The 23,867-nt window shown below is 41.6% G+C and overlaps 1 long non-coding RNA gene across 2 annotated transcripts in view; it reads right to left on the bottom strand.

The window, feature by feature from the left end:
• The window catches only part of LOC112254019, a 40,078-nt gene that overhangs the window by 7,749 nt on the left and 8,462 nt on the right, over positions 1 to 23,867 (bottom strand). Inside the window, exon 1 of one of the 2 annotated variants that reach the window (XR_002954097.2) lies at positions 2,048 to 2,672. The exons of the other annotated variant lie outside the window; for it this stretch is intronic. This is a non-coding gene — a long non-coding RNA (uncharacterized LOC112254019). Of the gene's footprint in view, positions 1 to 2,047; positions 2,673 to 23,867 lie in introns of those variants that run through there. 2 annotated transcript variants of the gene reach the window in all.

Below are 23,867 nucleotides of genomic sequence, written 5' to 3'. Positions count from 1 at the left end.
TTTTGGATAAACATTCGGTGTTGGACTTGCACCATCGCCAGAAATCATTGTAGAATAAAAGAAAGGCAGCTGTGACTCACAACAAGACAGTCGTTCCTTTACTTCAAACAGGGCTATGTTTCATTATTTTCAATGTCGCTGACTTTTCGAGAGAAGACATCATTGTGACTTTTACTGTGCGTAAACCACCAGAGTAATTGAGGTTTCCCAGAAGTGTCCATTAAGTCAAATCTACAGGGGCTTCTACATAAGCGTCACTAGACATGTGTGATGTAATTTAAGTGTGTGCACATGTGTTACTCCGTAATCGTGATGGGCATTTACGGGACATTATGACTATTTCTAACAGTCTACATACGTACATCCCTGTCATTGTAGTTTTCACAGTCATTGTCTGTTTGAAGCTCAGCATATTTTTTAACTACTTTTTACCTTTATTTTATCATGTTAATTTGTTTTTATCCTCACGTGGGACTGTAAGTGAACTACTGGATTTGGTCACAAGGGAGCGTAGAGATTTTTGAACTAGAGCCAATGATGCAGACCACCTCCTCTGAAATTCTCTCGGTCAAAATGAACACCCCCACAAAATCATGATTTGTCCAAATAATCAGTGATGCATAAACCAGCCTACCAGAATTATTGTTTCTTGTTTCCCTCGTATCCCATAAATTCCCAACAGATGTCAGTTTGTTACTGATGTTGGGAGAGATGAGGTACAGCTATATTTCCTTATTGTCAACATCAGACTGACAGAGAAAACATCATTGTGACTGTGTAACAACATCAGAGTCAGTGAGCCTGTTCCCCTGAAGTGGCCATTAATAGTCAGAACTACATGGGCCTCCATGTGAACGCCATTAGATGTGTGTGACATCATTAAAACGTCCATGTGTTACTCAGTACATGTTTTACTTGTGATGGGCATTTATGGCTAATAAATTAAAAACTTCTTAGGGCTAGGCCCCTTTTTTTCTCAATTTCTGCCTGAATGATGTGCCCAAAGTAAACTGCCTGTTGCTCAGGCCCTGAAGCCAGGATATGCATATAATTGGTACCATTGGAAAGAAAAAGCTTTGAAGTAGTCTATGTTCAACGTTTCAGGCTTGTAACTTCAAAAAACGAATAAGATATAACAGTTTTAGTAGAAGGACACAGTCTTGGAATTTCATGTTTTTGCGCGTGCCATGAAGACAGCACGCACCTGCTAAAATCAGTTTCCTATTGAACATACTTCATCTGTAAGAAATATTTGAGTTTTATTACATTTTAGGGTATCTGAGGATTAATAGAAACTTATTTTGACTTGTTGAAACAAAGTTTAGGGGTAGATTTTCAGATTCCTTTCTCTGCAAGTTGAACGAGTGGATTACCCAAATCGATGGCGCCAACTAAACAGACTTTTTGGGATATACATTTTTTTTTTATAAAACAAACGACACTACATGTTATAGCTGGGACCCTTTGGATGAAAAGCCAGAGGAAGATTTTTTTAAAGTAAGTGAATATTTAATCGGTATTTGTGAATTTATTAAACCTGTGCCGGGGGAAAACATTTTGATTTAGTGCGCCGTCCTCAAAAAATCGGAAGGAATGTTTTCGCTGAAAAAAAGGAATGTTTTCGCTGTACTAGCTACTGTAAATCAGACAGTGTGGTTAGATTAACAAGAATTTAAGCTTTCAACCGATATAAAACACTTATAAGTACCTAAATGTTTAATAGCCATAATTTTTCTGATTATTTATTTGAATTGGGCGCCCTCCTGTTTCACCGGAAGTTGTCCAGCTTGCGGGATGCCTAGCCCTAACAGATTTTAAGAGCAATCTTACGTACATAACTGACATTATATTGTTCACCCATACTGTAATCATATTTCAGTGTGTGTGTGTGTGTGTTTGTGTGTGTCTGTTTCTGAAGTCATCAAAGTATGTTTGTTATTCCCGAATGTGAATTCAAGCCTGCGTTTGTTTTCATGCACACATGGGAGTGTATATGTTTCGTGCGCGTATTTCAGTGTATTCTCGTATGTACCGTACATTAACTTACCGCATGCATGTGTTCCGGTCAACATGCCATTACTCAACACCATATTCCGTTCTTCTCTTTTCTAACTCTTTTTGCCACTCACATTTGTTCTCACATCCTCTCTTTCTCTCTCTTGCTCATTGTTGTTTTCTCTAACTTCCCCTCCCCTCCTCTCTACCTCCAATTTCTCTTGCTGTCTCATTCTATATTTCTTCTTTCTTTTTTCCCCTCCGTCTGTTTATTGAAACGTGGGAACATCCTGTACAGCCGTTCCTTTTCTCCTCCTCCTTATTTCTTACTTTTATTTCTCCTGTTCTCCTCCTCTCTCCAGTAATCACTTCATTAGTACCAGACGTCCCCTCTCTATTCTTTAGCTCTACCCAATGCTCAGCCTACGTCAGCAAAGCCTAATGGCACACCCTGTGGGTGGACGGTGGTGGAGAGTGGGATTACGCAACGCTGTGAGACACAGATGTTCTCTGTGTGGGGTGAAGAGACGTAAGAGACTCTGGGGCCTGGGACACTTGCTTGGGGGGATGGGTAGCATACCAACTAGGGCAATTTGATGGTTAAAAGGAATAGTTCCCCCAAATGATTAAAATGCTACAAAGTTGACATTTGGAGACAGTGGCCAGGGAAACAAAACCAAAACATGCATTGCTGTCTTACCTTGCCCGTAGACCCGTTACCTTGCCCGTAGATGGTAAGAAAACCAAATGTATTTTTGTGATTTGGGTGAACTATCCCTTTAAGGCTTTGTTTTTAGTCAAGGTTGTAAGGGAAACTCCCTCTCTTTCTCGCTCTCCTTAAAAGACAGGCTGGGCTCATCCAGACCAAATGTATGCTTCTCATAAACCCATGGCTGATTCACTGCCTTTCTCATCCTCCATCTGTACACAAAAACATGTTTTTATTCTCAAGGTACATGTCTGCGTGCCATAAAAGGCAGCCAGGTCGCCCGTGATACAAGTCAGCATTCATCGATTATCCATGTCAAAGGACTTTGGGAGATAACGAAAATCGGCCAAAATGTAGCAAAATTTGATGTATTATTTATTTTTCACATTGGATAAAAGTAAAGACTCAGAGCTAGAAAATGGCAAATAATAGACTACAGTTGAGGAACAATGGGAAAGTAAATTCTGCTTTGAAGGTTGATAAACTAACCTCACTTTTGAGAAAATGTCCCTTGTTTTGGTAAACCTACCGGAGAGCTCTTCTTTGTCTATACCCATTCATCATCGTTCACACCCTTAGCCCCACCCATCTGTTTAAGGATTCACATGTGAGGCAGCCTACTAAATAACATGTCAGAGCAAAAACCAAGCCATGAGGTCGAAGGAATTGTCTGTAGAGCTCCGATACAGGATTGTTTTGAGGCACAGACCCCAAGAAGGTCCCCAAGAACAGTGGCCTCCATCATCCTTAAACGGAAGAAGGTTGGAACCCACAAGACTCTTCCTAGAGCTGGCTGCCTGGCCAAACTGAGCCATAGGGGGAGAAGGGCCTTGGTAAGGGAGGTGACCAAGAACCCTATGGTCCCTCTGACAGAGCTCTAGAGTTCCTCTGTAGAGATGGGAGAACTTTCCAGAAGGTCAACCATCTCTGCAGCACTCCACCAATCAGGCCTCTATGGTAGAGTGGCTAGACGGAAGACACTCCTCAATAAAAGGCACATGACAGCCCTCTTGGAGTTTTCCAAGGGTTAGATAAAGGACTCTCAGACCATGAGAAACAAGATCCTCTTGTCTGATGAAACCAAGATTGAACTCTTTAGCCTGAATGCCAAGCGTCACATCTGGAGGAAACCTGGCACCATTGTTACGGTGAAGCATCATGCTGTGGGGATGTTTTTCAGCGGCAAGGACTGGGAAACTAGTCAGGATAGAGGCAAAGATGAACGGAGGAAAGTACAGAGAGATCGTTAATGAAAACCTGCTCCAGAGCTTTCAGGACCTCAGACTGGGATGAAGGTTCACCTTCCCTAAGCACGCAGCCAAGACAAGGCAGGAGTGGCTTTGAGACAGGTCTCTGAATGTCCTTGAGTGGCCCAGCCAGAGCCCAGACATGAACCCGATCAAAAATCTCTGGAGAGACCTGAATGTTTAAATTGTCACTTTTACCTATCTTTATTGTGGGAAAAGTGTCAATCATAGAGATAAATAGAGATAAATAGATAAATAAATCTAGATGGATATAACTAATTTCAGTATAGATATTGAGGGCTTCCACCATTTAAAAGTAGTCAACAGGGTGGAGATTCCTATGGGTTGGGCATTATGGCAGCCAATGATCAGAGAGCATTGTCTTCTTCTTAAAATTGTGTTAAGGTATTGTCTGAGATCATGAGCCAAGATGAAGATTTCAACCAGGACATTGGTCCCAAGAACCAGACCCAGTGAGTTGTGACCATGACAAGTCTACAGATTGCAAATATGTGGTCTCCAGAGGTCTCAAGACCAAGACCACAAGATCAATGGGCCCTTTCTTCAATTGTGAGAAACTCTAGTCGAGTAAACTCGAGTAAACTCGACTAGAGTATAGTGCAGTACAGTAGAGCACAATGCAGTCCAGTAGAGCACAGTACAGTACTGCACAATAGAGTAGGGACCAGTACAGTAGAGCACAGTACAGTAAAGTAGGGCAGTGGTTTTCAACCGTGTGCTGTGATATTTTTGTCACACTCACTTCTAAATGTGACCCGTGGAATGAAAGTGGGGATTTTGACTTGGGAGCACCTGTGCCACTCAGAGAATACATTCAATGGCACACATGGTTGCATCTGTATCGTTATGGAGCTGTTGCTGGAGCTGTTGTTAGATTTGTATAATTTGAGGGCCGCGCATTACGAGCAAAGTCATTTGTAATCATTTTACATTGCCTGTGAGAACCATTTAGCACAGGCAAGTCTGATGAGGCTCAGCAGTACCACAGCCTCTGCCAAATAATCAAACCGAGCAGGGCTTTGTGTCTGTGGTGGCACCTTTACAATGCAGAAAACCGCTCATATCTACATGTCAACCTTTCCGTTCAAAAGCAACACCTATTTTACCTGAGTTTTTCGTCCCATAAGAGATTTGCAAAGTGCTCTTAAATGAGTATACACAACACAACCATCATACGTAAAGGAACTATGGAAAAACTTGAAATAAACCCTATTTATTAATCTACTAAATATTCTTGTCACAGAAAATGGATGATTTGCAGTATGGATCAAATGAGATGGAGGTCATTACCACTAAATACATTGTTAGGAAACGTTTAGGTGTGCCACAGAATGTTTTATTCCGCTGGGGTAGGGTACTGGACAGTAGAGCATAGTACAGTAAATTACAGTAGAGTACAGTACAGTCAAGTATAGCACATTATAAACATCTATGTTTTGCCCAAATAGATGTCGATGTTTGGGTTCGTAGAGGGTTGGAGCCCCTATGGCTATGCACCTCAGTACTCTACACTTTTTTTTGTGAAGTGTGCACTTGTCCACTACCCATGTGGTGGTCCTCTGTATCTCAGTTAGTAGAGAATGCAACTTTAAAATGGAGATAGCCTCAATGGTGCTTCCCTTGCTGTCACAGAAGCCATAATAGTATGGATACAAAGAGGAGATCTCGATATATCTCTATGGTGTCAACTGTTTCTGTTGTAGCTATTTCGGTTGGGACAATTTGAAGTTATTTTGGATTTGAAAGAATCCCCATACCTAGCATACAGTATAGTATGTCTGGTAATCTTTCATTTGGACAGATGTGAATCCCAGCAAACATATATTTTAGTCCCAAAATCATACTTTACATATTTCTTGATATATTAGATGTTCAGTAGTGACACTTCTTAAAAACACATGAAGGTTTACCAACTTGCTCACACATTTTCTCCAAAATGTTTGCAGACAGACCAGTCACACATGGGTCAATGCTGGAGAGTAGTGCAATCCCATCACCTGGGGATATGTGTAGGGGTGTGGCACATTAATAAACACAACTATGAATTAGATCAGTATTTTCAATGTAATAATAGAACAACTCAAGATGTTAAATTGAATGAATGAATTGCTTTATTTTCAAACATGACATTTAGGAGTCAGGTTTGGGACAGTCACCTCTCAATAGAAATACAGTAGGTGTAAAAACAATGTCTTTACACTATATTCATTCAACAATATGTTTGTTATTGCCCTGGATTAAATTATAACATAGCATGATGTAAAAAAATAAAAAAATAAATCCTATGTTTGGAGACTTTACTGTTTTCTTAAATAGTTGTTTTGGGGTGGGACTGTAATTTGCTACACTTCTATACAATCACCCATATAAGGAATAGAGTGCCTTTTGGGACACAGCCTGTACATACCTCCTGTTACCTATAGGGGGCGTCTCACTGAGAGGCCTCTACATCTTCATTGCACTACTTAGGCCTGGATTTGACTGTGGCAGGATGGTATCCAGGGACGGTATCCAGGGTTGTTCCAGTGTTTTGCCATGGCAACGTGGCTCAAGGCCCGCCAACTGTGTTTGCACTGCACACAGCTGTGTGAGTTAGAGGAGATTGGCGGTGGGCGCGGGGCCTAACGTCAACAACTCTACACAAACAGTCCCTTCTTCAACCAGAAAGAGAGAGAGAGAGCAGCACCTATATCTTCTGTACAGATTCTGCCAGACCTGGGCCCTGACAGTAAATCTCAGTAAGACAAAAATAATGGTGTTCCAAAAAAGGTCCAGTCGCCAGGACCACAAATACATATTCCATCTAGACACTGTTTCCCTAGAGCACACAAAAAATGATACATTCCTCAGTCTAAACATCAGCGCCACAGGTAACTTCCACAAAGCTGTGAACGAGCTGAGAGACAAGGCAAGAAGGGCCTTCTATGCCATCAAAAGGAACATCAAATTTGACATACCAATTAAGATCAGGTAAAAAATGCTTGAATCAGTTATAGAACCCATTGCCCTTTATGGTTGTGAGGTCTGTGGTAAGCTCACCAACCAAGAACACCAAATTGAGACTCTGCATGCAGAATTCTGCAACAATATCCTCTGTGTACAACGTAAAACATCAAATAATGCATTCAGAACAGAATTAGGCCGATACGCGCTAATTATTAACATCCAGAAAAGAGCCATTAAATTCGACAACCACCTCAAATGAAGCGATTCCCAAACATTCCATAACAAAGCCATCACCTACAGAGAGATGAACCTGGTGAAGAGTCTCCTAAGCAAGCCGGTCCTGGGGCTCTGTTCACAAACACGGGGATGGCAGGTAACCAAGTGGTTAGAGTGTTGGGCCAGTAACCGAGAGGTTGCTGTATCAAATCCCTGAGCTGACAAGGTAAAAATATGTCATTCTTCCCCTGAACAAGGCAGTTAACCCACTGTTGGTAGGCTGTCATTGTAAATAAGAATTTGTTCTTAACTGACTTGCCTAGTTAAATTTTAAAAATCAATTCAAAAAACACAACTAGACCCCACTGGGCCCCAGGACAGAAACACAATTAGACCCAACCAAATAATGAGAAAACAAAAAGATAATTACTTGACACATTGGAAAGAATTAACAGAAAAACAGAGCAAACTAAAATGCAATTTGGCCCTAAACAGGGAGTACATAGTGGCAGAAAAACTGACCCAAACTTAAGGAAAGCTTTGACCATGTACAGACTCAGTGAGCATAGCCTTGCTATTGAGAAAGGCTTCCGTAGGCAGACCTGGCTCTCAAGAGAAGACAGGCTATGTGCACACTGCCCACAAAATGAGGTGGAAACTGAGCTGCACTTCCTAACCTCCTGCCAAATGTATGACCACATTAGAGACACATATTTCCCTCAGATTACACAGATCCACAAAGAATTTGAAAACAACCCCAATTTTGATAAACTCCCATATATACTGGGTGAAATACCACAGTGTGACATCACAGCAGCAAGATGTGTGACCTGTTGCCACAAGAAAAGGGTCACCAGTGAAGAATACCATTGTAAATACAACCCATATTTATGTTTATTTCTTTTCCCTTTTAACTATTTGCCTATCGTTACAACACCATAGATAGACATAATATGACATTTATTGTTTATTTCACTTTTGTTTATTATCTACTTCACTTGCTTTGGCAGTGTTAACACATGTCTCCCATGCCAATAAAGCCCTTGAATTGAATTGAATTGAATTGAATTGAAAGAAGAAGTGAGGAGGAGAGATGTAGGGGGCAGAAAGATGGAGGTGGAGGTACAATATCGCCATAGGGATGTGGGGTTACTGTATCAACTGTTGCATCAGGGAGTAGGGTATAATTGCCCTTAGACGTTGATCTTTGGTCAGTTTAGCATTTTCCCAACCAATGTTTAAGGTTAAGTTTGGGGAAGGGGAAGCTGATCCGAGACCTGCACCTAGGCGTAACTACCCTGTGGCGCTACAGTGTCAGCTCTAATATCAGTGGTCCAAGGGGGAACTGTCGGTAGCCTATCAAAAGCACATGAAAACTACAGATGCGAGTGTAAAGTATGATAAACTAGCTGTGATAAATAATTTTGGATAGTGACGCCATTCAAGTGAACGATTACGAAGGCTACTGACACAGATATCAAAGAATAGTGAAATGTGCATGGCTAATGTTAAGCAGAGGACTGCTTGTCAATCAAAGACATAGAATGATCCAACACACGCACGCACACCACACACACACACAATAACATAGCACTTTGCCGGGAACTGGTATCGCTGAGCTCATCACTTTGCAGAAACTTCATCCAATAAAACAATTTATGGCTTCTGCTGATGTATACCTGGCAACACCATCACTAATGGATTTAAAATGTGCTGCCTCTGGCCTAGAGAAGGAGAGAGGGAGAGAAGAGAGAGAGAGAGCGAGAGGAAGAGAGAGGCTGAGAGACAGCGAGAGGGAGACAGAGAGAGGAAGGGACGAGAGAGGGAGTCACAGCAAGAAAGAGAGAGAGAAAGAGAAAGAGAGGGGCAGACAAAGAGAGAGAATGAGGCATTGAATATCAGAACAAGACAGAGCGAGAAGGAAAGCAGAGAAAAAAAGAGTGAAAGGATGAGAGAGAGAGAGAGAGAGAGAGAGAGAGAGAGAGAGAGAGAGAGATAGAGAGAGAGAGGAGAGACAGCAGTGATTTATGATCTTCACCTCAACTCCAACTTCACCATCGCTTTCAGCTTCCCTCTCCATCTAAGTAATGCACTGTAGCAGAAAGCTCTGTCAGAGTCCTCTGTCTCTCTTTCTTGACTTTATCATTGTCTCTCTGAAGCCACAGCCAGGATTTTACGCGCTCAGTCACACGTGCCATTGAACGAGAGGCACGCCAGGCACCAGCTGATTTATGGAGGCATGTGTCGTTAGCGTAGCCTAGCTAATTATACCTTTGTTTCTAAAGTCAAAGCTAATGCTATGGCTAACAGCTATGCTATGCTAATAGCCCTCTGTGCTTGGCCACCCAGCTTGGAGGGACCCCAGGAGATACCCCTCTGTTTTTCAAACTGGCAAAAGCTTTCCGAACATAATTCACATTTTATTTACCAAGGCCTCGGCTAACTCACAACGTCCTTGCTAATTCTCATAATTTTTCATAATCATCAGAACCTCCATGTTTACATTCCCCTGGTCACAGCCTGTGACAGAACACAAATGCTTCTGGGGAAGCCATGGGAGATAGGGCACAGATGGGGGTGAGCGGGTGGAGATAGGGGTTAGGGTCAAGTCTAAAATGCTATCAGAAGTGGAATCAGCAGTCTGATGACCTTGATTCCTTATCATGTGGGAATCAACTCAAGGCTGGAGTTTGTATGGTCCCAAGCACATAAATCAGATGGAAAATATTAAGGGATTATTAGCTGTAAATATAGACATGCTCTCTGTAACTATTACATGTGTGTTCCCATGACAAGACTACAAAAGATGGTCAAGTTCCTTGAATCGTTCCTTATCTCTCGCTACCACTTCAAACAGAGCTACCAACTCTCTAAACCCGACCAGAGAGGCGACTGGTCATGCCCCAGGCCAAACTCAATTCATGACCACGTCAATCTAACAACTATCTAACCTCAGAGCATGGCTATTCTATGGAATGTGTTCTATGAACCGTAAGACTTTTAAACAATGGTGTGTTGCGGAGGCGATTCAGGTAGGTGAGAGCTAATTGTGTGGATAGAGTGCTGCATATTCCTGATATAAATGGACCATTGGTTGGCCTTCTCTCTCATCATCTTTGGAGTCATGTTGGGATGCCACACTGGCTGAGTACTAAATAGGCTCACTTGATGTCAATCAAATTCAATCAAATGTATTTATAAAGCCCTTCTTACATCAGCTGATGTCACAAAGTGCTGTACAGAAACCCAGCCTAAAACCCCAAACAGTAAGCAATGCGGGTGTAGAAGCACGGTGGCTAGGAAAAACTCCCTAGAAAGGCCAGAACCTAGGAAGGAACCTAGAGAGGAACCAGGCTCTGAGAGGAGGCCAGTCCTCTTCTGGCTGTGCCGGGTGGAGATTATAACAGAACATGGACAATGTGTTCAAATGTTCATAGATAACCAGCAGGGTCAAATAATAATAATTACAGTGGTTGTTGAGGGTGCAGCACGTCAGCACCTCAGGAGTAAATGTCAGTTGGCTTTTCATAGCCTATCATTCAGAGTATCTCTACCGCTCCTGCTGTCTGTAGAGACTAGAAGACAGCAGGTCTGGGGCAGGTAGCACGTTGTGTGTGTACATAACCATTGAGTACATAAGTAAAATCTCTTGAGATCCAAAACCCTTTTCAAGCATTTATGATCTATTTCTATGTCTAGGACCTGAGTAATTGACATTTCTACCCAAAGGGAAAGACTGGTTGGAATGGCATCATGCCAACCAGTATTGCTGTTGAAATAAAGTAATTTCAACAGGTTTTTCCCCACAGTGTATCATGCCTTATTCTTTAACACTAACAAAAAAAATTACTCTGTTGCGGCACTGGGTGACCTACCGTCATGCGGTTAGTGGAGCAGGGTACAGAGGTTCTAGCAACTGCTGTGTCTGTGTGTCATTATCGTGTTGTCACCTCTCGCGGACAAACCCTCAATTGCAGGGTAAGAGTAGTAGCTACTTTCTACAGGGGAATATTTAGGCAGAACCAAGTCCAGCTGGGGTTTGGCACTCCAGGGAGAAGTTTCCCTTAAGTACACTCGTAGAAAAAAGGCTCTATTTAGAACCTTAAAGGGTTCTTCGGCTGTCCCCGTATGATAATCCTTTGAATAACCCTTTTTTTGTTGCAGGTAGAATTATTTTGGTTCCAGGTAGAACACTTTTGGGTTCCAAATAGAACTCTTTGTACGGAGGGTTCTACATGGATCCCAAAAGGGTCCTCCTATGGGGACAACCGAAGAACCATTTTGGAACCCTTTTTTTCTGAGAGTGTACAGATCTAGGATCAGCATCTCTTCACCCAATCAAAACCTTAACCATTAGTGGGAGAAATACAAAACTGACCCAAGATCAGCATCTAGGGCAACTTCACTCTACTCCCAGGGTTCTGCTACCTCACTAGGAAAAGCGCTTGGATGGATGGGGACACCTATGTGTGGGTGTGAGTATGGTAGCAGGGACCACAGCGCCTTCAGAAAGCATTCATACCCTTTAACTTATTCCACATTTTATTGTGTTACAGGCTGATTTCAAAATGTATATTAAAAAATATAAATATATATTCTCACCCATCTTCAGATAATATCTCATAACGATGAAGTCAAAACATGTTAAGACATTTTTTGAAAATTAAATACAGGAATATCTTGTGTACTTAAGTTATTCACACCCCTTGACTATAGATGTTAGAATCACCTTTGGCAGCGATTACAGCTGTGAGTACTGCATTTCTGGGTAAGTCTCTAAGCATTTTGCACACCTGGATTGTACACTATTTCTTATTTCTCGTTTTGTCATTATTCTTTTTTAAATTCTTCAAGCTCTGTCTGTCAAGCTGGTTATTGATCTTTGTTGGACAGACATTTTCATGTCTTTCCATAGATTTTCAAGCCAATATAAGTCCAACTGTAACTAGGCCACTCGGGAACATTTACTGACTTCTTGGTAAGCAACTCAAGTGTATATTTGGCCTTGTGTGTGAAAGGTGAATTTGTGTCTCAGTGTCTGTTGGAAAGCAGACTAAACCAGGGTTTCCTCTATGATTTTGCCTGTGCTTAGCTGTAATCCGTTTCTTTTATCCTAACATACCCATAACATGATGCAGCCATCACAATGCTTGAAAATATGACGAGTGGTACTGAGTGATGTGTTGTGTTGGATATGCCTCAGGATTTGCCTCAAGACATAAAGTTCCTTTATTTAACACGTTTTGCACTTTTACTTGCATGTTTTTGGAATATTTTTATTCTGTACAAGCTTCCTTCTTTTCACTCTGTCATTTAGGTTAGTGTTGTGGAGTAACTACAATGTTGTTGATCCATCCTCAGTTTTGTCCTATCACAGCCATTAAACTCTGTAACTGTTTTAAAGTCACTATTGGCCTCATGGTGAAATCCCTGAGCAGTATCCTTCCTCTCTGGCAAATGAGCTAAGAAGGACATCTGTATCTTTGTAGCAACTGGGTGTATTGATACACCAAGTGTAATTAATAACTTCATCATGCTCAAAGGGATATTCAATGTCTGCTTTTTTCTACCAATAGGTGCCCTTCTCTGTGAGGCACTGGAAAACCTCCCTGGTCTTTGTGGTTGAATCTGTGTTTGAAATTCACAGCTCGCCTGAGGGGCCTTACAGATAATTGAATGTGTAGGGTACAGAGATGAGGTAGTAAATCAAAAATCATGTTTAACACTGTTAATGCACACAAAGTGAGTTCATGCAACTTATTAAGTGACTTGTCAAGCACATTTTTACTCCTGAATGTATTTAGTCTGGCCATAACACAAGGGTTGAATAATTATTGACATTTAAGCTTTTCATTTTTAATTAATTTGTAAAAATGTCCAAAAACATAATTCCACTTTTACATTATGGGGTATTTTGTGTTGGCCAGTGTGTGTGTGTGTGCGTGCGTGCGTGCGGGAGGGAGGGAGGGAGGATTACAGCTTGGGTTACAGGGACGAGGAGAATGCTGCACATCTGGCAGGCTGGCCAGTTGCCAACCTCTGTGATAGTTTCCAGTTGCGGTGCTTGGCAACCATTGTCGAGGCGTAGGGGCTGAGAGTGGAAGCAGCTGTAAGTGCAGGGAGTAGAATGAAGTTGCCCCTAGGTACAGATCTAGGATCAGCTGTCCTTTCCTCAATCCTAACCTTAATCATTAGTCGGGGGAAATACCAAACTGACCCAGATCCACACCATGGAAAGGGGAGACTCACGACCACTATGGTGTTCTACGTTTTGCTCTACGATCACCACAAGTGTCACAGGACTTGTCCGAAGGTAGCCCATACAAACAAATGGAAGTATGGAGGTAGTTATGTGTCCAAATATGTTTTATTAAATCCTGAGCTTTCTTATCACTTAGACATAGGACAGACACTCCAAAACCGTATTCCTTATGATGTACTTTTTGACTGCCTTTTTTGCCATGTATGAAGGTGCTATTCAATGCGTTTCTATGGGCTATAGTAGAAAAAGCCAAATTCACTATTTTATCAAATATCTTTATATATATATATACCTAAAGGGGTCCTAAAATTCTAAATCCAATAGCTAAATGATCCATGGTATGACCATCCATATGTTAGCTAAACAAAGGCAAAATCCTAGAGAAAAACCTGTTCAGTATGCTTTCCACCAGACACTGGGAGATGAATTCTCCTTTCAGCATGATAACAACCTAAAATACAGACCAAATCTACACTGGAGTTGCTTGTCAAGAAGACAGTGAATGTTCCTGAGTGGCTGAGTTACAGTTTTAACCCAAATCTAGATGAGAATCTATGGCAAGACCTGAAAATGGTTGTCTATCATTGATCAACAATCAATTTGACAGCGCTTGAATAATTTTGAATAGAATAATGGACAAATGTTGCACAATCCAGGTGTGGAAAGTTTTTAGAGACTTAACCTGAAAGACTCACTGCTGTATTCACTGCCAAAGGTGTTTCTACAAAGTATTGACATGGGTGTGAATACTCATTGTAAATTAGATATTTCTGTATTTGATTTTTAATAAATTTGCAAAATTTTGAAAAAAAAACATTTTAACTTTGTCATTATGGGGTATTGTGTGTAAATGGGTGAGACATTAAAAAAAAAAAAACTTTTTGAATTCAGGCTGTAACACAGCAAAATGTGGAATAAGTCGAGGGGTATGAATACTTTCTGTCACCGTAGGGCATACACATGTAAACAGAGTGTGTGCAAACATGTGCGAGTATGTTTACTTTAAGGTCCATTAAGACTGTACCATACAGAAATCAAATAGAAATCAAAACTGGATGGTCTTCGGAGATAGATGGTAGGGGTTGAAGGTAGCTGAAGGATGGGACTAAAAATGAACAAAAGATAACTCTCGTAAAATATACTATGTCCGTAAAATGTATATTGTATGTAGAAGCCTAACATGCTGACCAGGCCGCTGCATGCGTCCACCATCGCGCGTGTTGATTTTGTCCACCCACACCAGATGCAATCAGGACATGCAGTTTGAAATATCAAAACAAACTCTGACCCAGCTATATTAATTTTGGGACAGGTCGAAGTGAATTAAACATTTATGGCAATTTAGCTAGCCAGCTTGCAGTTGCTAGCTAATTTGTCCTGGGATATAAACATTGGGTTGTTATTTTACCTGAAATGCACAAGGTCCTCTACTCCGACAATTAATCCACAGATTAAATGGTAAACTGAGTTTGTTTCTAGTAATCTCTCCTTTGTCAGGCTTCTTCTTCTTCGAACTTTATATGGCGGGTTGGCAACCAACTTTAAGGTGCATTACCACCACCAACTGGACTGGAGTGTGGACCTCAGTTCATCTTTCAATCACCCATGTGGGTATTTGCTCCAAAAAATGTATGAGGAGATGGAAGGGGTGGGACTTGCAACGCGTCAAGCGTCACAAATATAACCAAGTTCTGTTTTAGTGCCTGGCTACGCAGAGGCTCGTTGATGCGCGCGAGCAGTGTGGGTGCAATGATTTAATAAGATGTTCTGTATGTGTAAAATTATTTGCAAGTGTGGTCAGCATGTTAGTGTTGTTGTCTAAAGGTTTACTCCAATTAGGGGATGGGGTGGTAGGGTTAGGGGAAAATAATCAAGGAAAATATATTTAAAAATATATATATTATACATACAAAAAAATATATGGGGGATTGGAAATGATGCAGACAAATACACAATCTGTCTGCAATAATAAAGCTGATCTATCCCCTGAAAAAATGTAAATATTTAAAAAAAAATACTGTACGGGTTTAGCCGTCTTATGGTACGATTTTGCTGTCACAGACCAAATTTTCACACTGTGGCAAAGTCTTAGGTCGTAAGTGATTGTCGGACGTCTTGGCTCGTTCAGTGTGACAGGGTCTAGGTCTGCCGATGAAGTACCACTATGTGCAGTCCTAGACCCCGACAACGTTCTGTTGTTGTCTGAAATTGAGCCCTTTTCAGTTTTTTTCCCGAACTGACTTTCTGAACTCACTTCACTCATTCAGAAGAGGGAGGTTTGTTCAGAAGAGGGAGGTTTGCGCTGCTTGTGCAGGCACATCTGCAGATCAAATACATCACTGCAGTTGACGTAGCATACTTCAGATGACTTAACCTCACAAGCCCATCACAGAATGTGACTACAAAACTGAAGCAAATTATACAATCTGTCCAGGTTGCTATCAAGATTTTTTATTTGGTAACATCGCAAACTGTGACATAAAATAATTGTGAAAGACCGGATCCAACATACAGTGTGTGAAGGCCTTTAGTCGGATTTTGCCCATATGCATAAGAAATTTTGTGTGTGTGTTCGTGTATTAACACATTGAATGGGTGTCTATAAATGATTATACATCTAAATTCGTGTGCATATTTGTTTGATGTGGGCGTGTGTTTACGTGTACACTCTCTCTTCCTCTACCTGAATCCAAATGATAGCAACTGTAAGACAACTGTGAAATCCAGACATAGAACAAATGATGCTTCAGTTGGCCTGAAAGTGCTTTGAGTTGTTATCTTAACTTTACTTAAGTCCCGAGCATAACAAAGGAGCGTTGTGCTGTGGCACCTGGCATGTCAGACCTACCTGCGCCTGTGTTTGTGTGTGAGAGAGAGAGAGCGAGAGAGAGGAGAGAGAGAGAGAGAGAGAGAGAGAGAGAGAGAGAGAAAATTGGAGTGAGAGAGAAGTCATGCATAAGAGATAGAGTGCGAGACAGACAAACAGAGACAGAGGTGGAGAGACAAGTTCAAATCGAGTCAGCACATGTTGGAAGATAGGAAAAGAGGAGGAAAGATGGCTGACGGCAAGATTATTGCAACGTTAAAAAGACAAAAGTTGAGGAGAATTGGCACAGCGGAGTGCACATTGTGAAGAGGATTCTGGGTCAGGCTTGGGGTAATCTGCTGGAGAGCGAGAGAGAGAGGAGCGAGGAGAGAGAGAGAGGAGAGAGAGAGAGAGAGAGAGAGAGAGAGAGAGAGAGAGAGAGAGAGAGAGAGAGAGAGAGAGAGAGAGAGAGAGAGAGAGAGAGAGAGACCTTAACCATTCGGTATGGAGTGCTTAAACGTAATGTTTAACACTGTCCAATTTCGAAATATGACATTTGAAGAAACGTGGATAAACGTCTAATTCTGCAGTGAGACTGTGAGAGCTTGTTGCAGAAAATACCTTAACCAGCTCTCTGCACCTATGAGCTATCTCCACATAGACGCATATTCCTCATAATGCACAATTGCACGCACACACAGACAGACACACACACACTGTGGTCCAGACAGGGGGATAATTGGCCGAGCCTCCAGCAGGCTGGTGATTGTGAACCACAGTTAGGCTGCTGCTATGTCACTCAGAGTCTGATAGGAGGGAACAAGGCGAAGGGGGATGAGAGGGGAAGAGGGGGAGGAGAGGGTAGCCGACAACCGGTCTGATTCTTTACGGTATCCCCCAAGGGAAGAGGCAGAGACCAGACAGCTCTGTGACCTTATACAATCACGTGTGCACACACACACCCACACACACACACACACAGTTTCACACACAATATGCCCTTGCATGTACACGCAGACACACTTACACACATACAAGCATGCACTAACCTGCATGCACACTGGCACATACGCTCTCTCACACACACACACACACACACACACACACACACACACACACACACACACACACACACACACACACACACACACACACACACACACACACATAAGGTATGATATTTAGGAAACTGAAATATCAGCCCTGTAATTGCCATGTGTTACAGTAAGTAGCTTAGCTGTCTTTTCATTTACACTTATACTATTCCCAAATCACACGTTTTTTTTCTTCACACATCAAATCACCAAACAACAGTCAAAACTTAATTAGGATGTTTTGGATCTTCCTGAAACTAAATCCATAGAAAGTTTTTTTAGGGCAAGAACATAACTTTGAAATCTGTGTCAACAATAATAATTTATGAATAATTCATTCAAGTAAAGAAATGTGTAACATTTTGGCCATACCTCGGCGTCCCACATACTGTGCATTCGGAAAGTATTTAGACCCCTGAACTTTTTGCACATTGTGTTACGTTACAGCCTTATTCTAAAATTGATTGTATCTTTTTTTCTTCTCATCAATCTACACACAATACGCCATAATGACAAAGCAATCTGAGGTCCTGAGCGCTCTGGAGCCGGTTTTCATCACTGATCTCTCTGTACTTTGCTCCGTTCATCTTTGCCTCGATCCTGACTAGTCTCCTAGTCCTTGCAGCTGAAAAACATCCCCACAGCATGATGCTGCCACCACCATGCTTCACCGTAGGGAAGGTGCCAGGTTTCCTCCAGATGTGCTCTTGGCATTCAGGCCAAAGAGTTCAATCTTGGTTTCATCAGACAAGAGGATCTTGTTTCTCATGGTCTGAGAGTCCTTTACATGCCTTTTGGCAAACTCCAAGCGGGCTGTAATGTGCCTTTTATTGAGGAGTCGCTTCCATCTGGCCACTCCTCCACTAAAGTCTGATTGGTGGAATGCTGCAGAGATGGTTGTCCTTCTGGAAAGTTCTCCCTTCTCCACAGAGGAACTCTGAATCTCTGTCAGAGTGACCATCAGGTTCTTGGTCACCTCACTGACCAATGCCCTTCTCCCCCGATTTCTTAGTTTATCAGACGGCCAGCTCTAGGAAGAGTCTTGGCGTTTCTAAACTTCTTCCATTTAAGAATGATGGAGGCCACTGTGTTCTTGGGGACCTTCAATGCTGCATAAATGTTTTTTTGCCTTGACATGCACTGTCAACTGTGGGACCTTATATAGACAGGTGTGTGCCTTTCCAAATCATGTCCAATCAATTGAATTTACCACAGGTGGACACCAATCAAGTTGTATAAATATATTTAAAGGATGATCAATGGAAACAGGATGCACCTGAGCTTAATTTCGAGTCTCATAGCAAAGGGCCGGAATACTTACGTAAATAAGGTATTTCTGTTTTTATAAATTAGCAAAAATGTCTAAAAACCTGTTCTCGCCTCATCATTATGGGGCGTTGTGTGTTGATTGATGAGGGGAAAAAATGATTTAATATATTTTAGAATAAGGTTGTAACGTAACAAAATGTGGAAAAGTCAAGGGGTCTGAATACTTTCCGAATGCACTGTAATCGGTTTGAGCCTAAATGAGGTGATACAATACTTAGTTTCTGGGATGAGTAAGGTCTGAGGCGTGGGAATGTGTCTGTTCAAAGTACTAACTATAGTACAACACTAGATAGGACTAATGCATAGGCAGGGAAATTAATACCCACATGATTCTGTATGATAAGTATCACCAATTAACATATCAAAGGAGTTAAGCGAGAGTGAGTGATCAAATTACAAGAACATTAATTTAAGAGAGAGAGAGAGAGAGAGAGAGAGAGAGAGGGTGACTGTGTTCAAAATCTATCATACTAAAAAACAGAAAGTGTTAATATCCCTTGACTTATTTCCCCAAAATGGTGTTTCAGCCTGAATTCAAAATGGATGAAATATATGTTTTTCTCTCACCCATTTACACACAATACCCCATAATGACACTGTGAAATCATCTTTTTAGACATTTTTGCAAAGTACTCACACTCCTTTGCTATGACACTCAAACAGTGGATGCACCTGACAGCTCAGGTGCATCCACTTTCCTTTGATCAGGGAGAAACACAGCCTGTCTATATAAGGTCCTACAGTTGACAGAGCATGACAGAGCAGAAGCTATACTATTAAGTCCAAGGAACTGTCCGGAGATAGAATTGTGAACAGGCATATGTCTGGGGAAGAGTATAAAACAATTTCTAGAGTGTTGAACGTTTCTGAGAGCGCAGTGGTCTCCATCATTGGGAAATTAAAAAAAATATGGAACTACCCAGACTCTGCCTAGAGCTGTCTGTCCGACGAAACTGATCACCCGGGCAAGAAAGACATTGATCAGGGACGTGACCAAGAACCCAATGACAACTCTGACAGAACTACAGAGTTCCTTGGCTGAGATCAGAGAACCTGCCGGATAACAGTATCTAGAGCTTCTTCACAAACCTTGGCTTGGAGATTGGCCAGACGGAAGCCAATCCTGAGAAAAAGGCACGTAGGAGCACGGCGGGAGTTCGCAAAAAGGCAGGTGAAAGACTAACGTAAAGCATAATGTAAAGGATTCTGTAGTCTGATTAGACAAAAATGTAACTCTTTGGCCTGAGTGCTATGTGCTATGTCTGGAGAAAACCAGGTACACCTCATCACCTGTCTAATACCATCCCTACCATGAAGCATGGTGGTGGCAGCATCATGCTATGGGGGATGCTTTTCAGTGGCAGGGACTGGGCAACTAGTAACGATAGAGGGAACAATGAATGAAGCCAAATGTTATTAGTTTATTTGTCCGTTATTTTACCAGGTAAGTTGACTGAGAACACGTTCTCATTTACAGCAACGACCTGGGGTAGTTGCTTAAGAAAGTATTCACCCCCTTGGCATTTTTACTATTTTGTTGCCTTGCAACCTGGAATTAGAAATTGATTTTTTGTATCATTTGATTTACACATGCCTACCACTTTGAAGACGCAAAATATTTCTGTGCATAAAAAAAAACAAGAAATAAGACAAAAAAACGGAAAACTGGAGCATGCATATTCATCCCCCCAGAGTCAATACTTTGTAGAGCCTTTGTATGCTGCCATCATCATGCTTCACTGTGGGGATGTTATTCTCGGGGTGATGAGAGGTGTTGGGTTTGCGCCAGACATAGCATTTTCCTTGATGGCCAAAAGGCTCAATTTTAGTCTCATCTGACCAGAGTACCTTCTTCCATATGTTTGGGGAGTCTCCCACATGCCTTTTGGCGAACACCAAGCATGTTTGCTTATTTTTCTCTGTCCACTCTTCCGTAAAGACCCGTTCTGAGTGTACGGCTAAAGTGTATGGAGTGTATGGTCCTATGGGCAGATACTCCAATCTCCGCTGTGGAGCTGTGCAGCTCCTTCAGGGTTATCTTTGGTCTCTTTGTTGCCTGTCTGATTAATGCCCTCCTTGCCTGGTCAATGAGTTTTGGTGGGCGGCCCTCTCTGGGCAGGTTTGTTGTGGTGCGATATTCTTTCAATTTTTTAAATAATGGATTTAAAGGTGCCCCGTGAGATGTTCAAAGTTTCTGATATTTTTTATAACATAACCCTGATCTGTACTTCTCCACAACTTTGTCCCTAGCCTATTTGGAGAGCTCCTTGGTCTTCATAGTGCCGCTTGCTTGGTGGTGTCCCTTGCTTAGTGGTGTTGCAAACTCTGGGGCCTTTTAGAACAGGTGTATACATACTGAGATCATGTGACACTTAGATTGCACACAGGTGGACTTTATTTAAGTAATTATATGACTTCTGAAGGTAGTTGGTTGCACCAAATCTTATTTAGGGGCTTCATAGCAAAGGGGGTGAAAACATATGCACGCACCACTTTTCCGTAAAAAAAAAAATAATTAAAAAAAATAATTAATTTCACTTCACCAATTTGGACTATTTTGTCTATGTCCACAAAATGAAATAAAAATACAAATCTATTTAAATTACAGGTTGTAATGCATCAAAATAGGAACATCGCCAACAGGGGTGAATACTTTTGCAAGGCACCTGCTTCTGAGTCCACATGACCTTAGACAGGGGGCGAAGATTTACATTCCAAAAGGACAATGACCCCAAACATGCAGCCAAAGTAACGCTGGAATGGCTTCAGAACAAGAATGTGAAAGTCCTTCAGTCGCCCAGCCAAAGCCCAGACTTGTATCCCATTGAAAATCCATGGAAATTCTGCCGCTCCTCATCTAACTTAACAGAGCTCGATAAAATCTAAACTGCCGAAATAGATGTTTATCCATGTTTCTCCAATCGTCAAAATGTCAACGTTTTTTTGGGCACCCTGGGTTGACTCCTCCTGCTCAGTATCCTTCCAATTCTCTAAACGTACGATTTCAAAGCTGATGCAAACATCAAATTTAGTATGTTACGGGGTAAGGTTTTGGAAAGTGTTAAAATATATATATATCAACAAAATAGGTTCATCCATACTGAAAAACCGTCAAGAAATGTGCAACTGCGTTTGTTCTCTGTCCTTTGTTCAGTTTGAAACACCGCATCCCCTTATCTGATTATCAGCTGTTTTCAAACACACTTGGATCAGGGAAGATGATTCTCTTTCTTGATATGTGCAGAGAAATCTACTAGAGTGAAACAGTCTGGCATTTAAAGCATCCAGTATTTTAGAAAATGTCACATACTACAAAACATGTTATTTTCGCATACCCAAAATGCCTACTATTTAGAACACAAGTGCAGGTATCCAGACACAGCCAGAGAGTTAGCAAGAGGTAAAGAGTGAATGAGGGACAGAGAGAGACATACAGTATAATGAACAAAAGTGAGAAAGAGAGAAAGGAGAGAAAGACAGAAATCATGTGGTCAGTATTCCTCCCTGCTGAGAGCTTTCCAGCCACGCTCCTAAGGATTTACTGGCTCTGAAAAATAGCGGCTTCTGTTATGTGAATTGATCTTTGCTCCCACTCTCAGACTCAGAGGTTCAGCAAGGTAAAGTAGGGACACCAACTCCTTCTCTCTTCACTGTATGCAAACATACACACACACCTTTCCCAGTCATGGAGCAGTCTCTCGCTCTGGCTCTCGCTCTCTGCTGTGGTCAATAGTAGTGCACTATATACGTAGGGAATAGGGTGCATCACCATTGGTCCAGTCTGCAGCACCCACCGCGGTACATTAACAGTGTAATCTCTAGTTACCCTATCTAGCTCCCACACAACCCTTATGTAACACGCTAGATCATCAATAGCGTGTTTGTGAGAGAGAAAGAGAGAGATGGATGGATTTAACCTTACGTAACACGCAGTGTGTGAAATCTGATGACACACATTGGGGGTGAAGAGCTGCTTTGACAAACTGAGCTCTGTGTCTCTATCACACACACACACACACACACACACACACACACACACACACACACACACAGACACACACACACACACACACACACACACACACACACACACACACACACACACAGCAGTACACCTACTGTACATAGGAGCTGCTATACGCGCACACACCTTAACACACACACAGGCCCATAGCACAAAGGATGCTCTTATACAGCTGAGGCCTTGAACAGGTCTCTGCCCTTTAGTAAATGTTTCTCTAAGCAGACCTGCAAGTCAGGTTTTTTACCATAACCATTCACTGCTGTTGGCCGCTCCATAGTCTCTACAGTAGTCTCCACAGAGACTGTCCCATAGGGATAGCAATACACCTGTAATACATAGCAGTTTAAAAAAAAAAGTCTATGCAGTACAGTAGTGTAAAATATACATTAAGTGTATTGGTACGGTTAGACGTTTTGTAACTGAATGCGTGGATGTGTTCCCCATGTTGAATGTATACAGCAGACTGGCTGATGCAGAAAGTCTCACACTTTAGTTGTGGTTTATGAAAGCAGCATGGGCGCACACAAAAGGTTTTCCATTTCTATATAGTTGGATTTATATCAGACTAGGATATTCTGAAAACACACATGTACATGCACACGCTCACAAACACACACACACACACCACAATCCTGTATTTCTGGGGATGACATGGGATGCAACAGATGGTATATAAATGAACCCAAAACAGATGGTAATAATGTTACCAACCTACAACACACACCAATCTCCACAGGTATATAGCCCTGTTACCTAATGTAACATGTTACCTAAGAATTTTAAGAGAATCCTAGCTTAAACAACAAGTCTTAGCTAATGAGGCTTCCCTTCCCTTACCCTCCTTCTGGCATTGGTGCTTGTGGCGCCAGTATCACACGCACTCATACACACACACACCCTAGACACAGACATATATACGCACACACAGAGAAACAGGCATACCCACACATATACACTACCGGTCAAAAGTTTTAGAACACCTACTCATTCAAGAGTTTTCTTTATTTTTTACAACTATTTTCTACATTGTATAACTATGAATATATAACTATGACATAACACAATTGGAATCATGTAGTAACCGAAAAAGTGTGAAACAAATCAAAAAATATATTTTAGATTCTTCAAAGTAGCCACCCTTTGCCTTGATGACAGCTTTGCACACCCTTGGCAATTTTTTATTTTTTTTGCCTAACATGCTGACCATACTGGACACGT

This window comes from Oncorhynchus tshawytscha, linkage group LG07 (assembly GCF_018296145.1).
Source record: "Oncorhynchus tshawytscha isolate Ot180627B linkage group LG07, Otsh_v2.0, whole genome shotgun sequence".
Lineage (NCBI taxonomy): Eukaryota > Metazoa > Chordata > Actinopteri > Salmoniformes > Salmonidae > Oncorhynchus > Oncorhynchus tshawytscha.
Note: the sequence above shows the minus strand (reverse complement) of the source record. Positions and strands in the feature narration are given on the sequence as shown.